Genomic DNA, 4,815 nt, shown 5'->3' with positions numbered 1-4,815 from the left:
TGTTGATGTGGTGGATTGTTTCAGGAAAATTTGTTGGATGCTTCTGTAGCTTATGGGTTCGTGTTTTTTATTAGAATGGGGATACAATTAACCAGTGTGAGCTTGTTATATGATTATATTTCCTGAGATAATGGTCAGTAGAATGATAGTAAAAACAATGAGAGTTTATTGGTACAGGAAGGATATACGACAACATTTTGGGGGTATGGGCCTGAAGCTTACTTAGAGAACCTTACTGTATAGCATGTGGTGTAAAGTGGTAGCATGGAGAATGTAAAATTCTTAGGAAGAGTTCAATTCCAGGAATAAGAGCATTGAAACCTCTATGATTTACTCTATCAAAGTAACTCTTTTGTCAGACATATTTCTTAAGTTTGTGGTGGGTTGCCTGGTATGATGACAGGTAGTGAAAACTCTCATATACATTGGGCTAATGTTAGTAGTAAAAAACTTTTTATAAGAGATGTAGACATTGATCATATCAAAATTGTGTGTAGGATGCTCGAATTCATAGAAAGGAGATTGTTAGATGTGTTTTAATGATGACTTGGGCTGTATATAATTCTGGCACCTAGGGATTGTCGAATGCTCCTAAAAATAGATTGTTGTGGAAATGTTTATTATAAGGAAATTGACATATTCTCTAGGAAAGAAGGGGTGGGTGGGCCTGCTACATTTTCTACATTGAAGACATATACAGGTTTTGATTCTACTTCTGTTAAATCTAGTGGGGTTTCATTGGATTTCTGCTACTGTGGAGATAATCAAATCTGGGTAGCAGTCAGGAGAAAATTAGTCATAGGTGTTCTTGTGTAATAATTACTGTTGGAAGTGTAAATGATCCATTTATCTGTAAGACTGTGAATAGAATAACTGCTACATTACTTCATATGAGATAGTATGTTCTACTGTCCCTAGGGCTCCAGTGAGTGAGTATTTTGAATGTGAAGCTCATCCAGATCAGAGGATGGAATAAATGGCTAGGTGTGATATGGCTAATATAAATAGTATGCCTACATTTACATCAATTAATGTATAAGATATGGAAAGCAAAATTCATGTTGTGTGAGCCAGGGTTAAGGCTAGCTTTGGGGCAATAATATATAAATTGATGATGTTGATGGACATAGTAGTTCTTTAATAAATAACTTAAAGCCTCAGCAATGGTTTGTAATAATCCATGGGGGCTGATGATTTTTGGCCCTTTCTGGATTTGTATATAGCCTAGGATTTTCCATTTAGTTAATATGAGGAATGCTCTGGTCAATTAAATTGGGTCATTTGTGAAAGAATGTTGATTATAAACATATTCTTAGGAAGAGGACTTGAACCCATGCAGACAAAGGTTTCAATTTTACATAATTACTGGGCTCTGCCACCGAAACAAACCATGTTCTTCTGTAGGGTATGTATAAATAAATTGAATGTAGATTATATCATCATTTAGTTTGCAGACATTTGTAAAGTAAGCTGTATTGCTCTTGTCCTTTCATACCGGAAGAAATCTTCAATAGACAGAAAGCAACCAGGATGACTCCAGTCTGAACTCAGATCACGTGAGACTTTAATTGTTGAACAAACAGACAATTAATAGCAGTTATACCATTGAAATGTCCTGATCCAGCATCAACGTCATAAACCATATTGCTGATATGAACTCTAGAATACAATTACACTGCTATCCCTAGTAAAACTTGTTCCGTTGATCAGTGTTTTAGAAGAACAGGTGATAAAGCATTTTGACTAGCTGGTCTAAATTTTAATCACTCAGAGGTGGTGGTATTCTCCAAAAAATAAATGGCGAATGGACTCATGCACACCGGCTTCAGTAGTTGTGGCACGCAGACTCAGTAGTTGTGGTCGCCTGGCTTAGATGCTCCGTGGCAAGTGGGGTCTTCCCGGACCAGGGATCGAACCCGTGTCCCCTGCATTGGCAGGTGAATTCTTAAGCACTGCATCACCAGGGAAGTCCCAGAATCGCTGTCTCCCTTTTAATATACCTTAAGCCCAAAGAATCCATGGAAAATTGTTACAAAAAATAAAACAATGAAATATTGTAAGGACTATAACACAAGCATATAGTACACAGTTCATATAGACACATCCCAAGCAGTTACAAAGTATATTAAAAGGGAGGCTACAGTTTTAAAGAATAAGATAAATTATACCCACAAACTCCCGATCTTTCGTGAAACGTTGCAACCTGAAACCCTATTGTAGGAAGCAGAAGATTCCAGGAGACATTCTACAAATGAAGTACTCTAAACCCTATGGGTCAATAAGGAATTCTGGAAGGAAGGTGTCCTCACCCAAGGAGAGCAGGTTCCTATACTTGTCTACCATCACATCCCTGTAACAATTCTCATTGATCTTGGTCCAGGCATTCACTGTCCTCTTGAGAGAAATCTATGGGCACATAATGGAATGTCAGCAGTCCCTGAAACTAAAAGTACACATATCGTGTGGCCACGGGAAGAGTTCATAATATGACCCAAGAAGAAAACAGCAAGTTAAGAGAACTGTTTTTAATTTAGAAGAGTGTCTTGAATTATCCACTAATATATATATATATATACGTATGTATGTACTTTTTTTACACAGTAAGGTTCTCTATCTTATTTCTTACTACAAGAAAAGAGTATGGCATGTGACCCACAAAACCAGTATAGAGACTATACTTATCTGGAAAAGAAATGATAAAATGATGGTTTCAACACAGGCATATGCATTTTTGAGTGTTTTATTTATATCAAAATGGATAAAATGTATTTCTCAGCCAGAAAAGACATGTCAAGGTAGAAATGAAACTTCTAACAATTCATGGGTACACAAGTACACTGGGGAGATTTTAAAAGTGCAGATTCTGATTCAGTAGTTCTGGTGGGCTTGAATTCCATTTTTTTTAACAAGCTTATGTTTAACTAGTGATGCCACACTACTTAAACATGAGTTACACTAGTCTATGATTCATTAACCACAATTGGGAATAGCAGAGACATAATAAGGAAAGGTAAAAATTCGTAGTTAACTTTGAACTTAAAGTGTTTTATGGATTTTACACGTTTAATAGAATAGTCAGCACAGCAGCAACAATCATTTGTGAATATTTACTAGAGACCGTGTATCTTTCTAAATTTTTTGTGTAGGATTCCAAGAAAAAGGCCTGGGCTGCGGCCTCAGTGGGCGGGGCCCCCAGGACGTGCCGCCCCTCCAGGACCCCCGACGGGGCCCTGCGCTCCTGGCGGCTCCCTCCCACGGCGCCTCCCTGCCTCCCGGAAGGCCTCGGGTCAGAGCGGTCCCACCCCCTGCGCCCAGAACGGAGCCCGCGTTTCCGCAGAGCTGGAGCTCCCTCAGCTCTGTATCTCCTTTCGCCGTCACGGAACTGTCCCGGAGCCCGAGGGGAGGGCGGCCTCACTGAGGCTGCCGGCTCTTGAGGGGCCCCAGCGGCCGAAGCCGCGACAGTCGTGCGGACGGCGGGCCGGTAAGTGGGTGGTGACCCTCCGCCTTGTCCGGTGCCAAGGCGGCAGGGCAAGACCAGCTTCTGAGGGGCAGGGGTTCGCTGCCACCCGCCGCTGCTGTGCAGAAAGAGCGGCCCCCAGCGTCTGGTCCCGGGGAACTTCGGTCCCTCCTCTCGCGCCTGCCCTTGGCCTGGCTCGCGGGGCCTGGGGGGCGTGGGGAGGGGGTCGGCCTGAGCGTCCTGAGGGGAAACGGGGCAAGGGAGGCACAGGGTCCGGCTGCAGCGTCCCGCCCCTACTCCCGACTGCGGGGAAAGCGAATGAAAACTCCTCCCGAGGCTCGCAGGCCCCTTATTCAGCTGAGTCCCTTTGCGCTCCTTCCTTCCTGAGCTAAAGTACGGGTGGGGTGGTGGTAGGGCAGGGGGCTGACGCAGGTAATGGGGAATATCAAAAGGTGATTCCTAACTAAGGAAAACCTGCTCTCCCAACGTGAGGAATGTAGCGCTTTTCTTTGTATGCGAAGATGCCAGAGTCTGGGCTCCCTGAAATCCTTCCTTTGATATGCACCTCAGCTCTCTGGGGCCTGCATTCTGTATTTGCATATCCTGAGTTTCTCTGGGCCCGCGGCGGCTCACACTGGAGGGCTGCAAGTGCTGATGACTGTGACATCCTTTGTTTACTGAGATGGCAAGAAATATTCCATTTCTCACAGGCTTGAGGGGCAGACAGTGAAAAAGTGTCGGAGAATCTCACTCAGCATGTACTTTGGTTTACATAAATAATATTTATACCTAACTGTGCTAATAGAGGTTCTCAAGTCCAATCAACTTGTACTACTGCCCTCTATGTATTCATTTCATCAATATTCATAAGAAATGCCTATAGATTTGACTTAATCCATTTAAATAGGATAATGATTTTAAAGGAAACAATAGAAATAGAACAACAAAACCTTTACCACTAAAGGCTGGGTCTGGAACAACCTAAATAAATGTTCCATTGTTAAAGTATTGAAAGATGTATTTCAATAGAAATATCAACAAAAATGACAAATAATAAGGGCAGCAGAATGTTGAAATGTTCAATTTTATCATTAAAGTGGCAGAAAATCATTTATTAGTAGGCACTGGGGGCAGAAGATGCCTGATTTTATATCTTTGTCATATTTGTACAGTTGTTTCAACAAGTTACTTAAAGACAAAATGGAAAAACAAGGAGGTTTGTGCCTGAGATCACGTTGATGTGAAACCGGGGGTGGCCACCTTGTGCCAGGTAAGTTAAGTTTACCTGGCAGGTAGACCGCAGAGCTCCTGAGAAGCAAGGGTTGGAATTTTTCTGCTGGGTGCCGCTTAGGTTCTGT

The sequence above is a fragment of the Tursiops truncatus genome, chromosome 1 (genome assembly GCF_011762595.2).
Source record: "Tursiops truncatus isolate mTurTru1 chromosome 1, mTurTru1.mat.Y, whole genome shotgun sequence".
NCBI classification, from domain to species: domain Eukaryota; kingdom Metazoa; phylum Chordata; class Mammalia; order Artiodactyla; family Delphinidae; genus Tursiops; species Tursiops truncatus.
The sequence above is the reverse complement of the archived record's forward strand: the minus strand, read 5'-3'. Positions refer to the sequence as shown.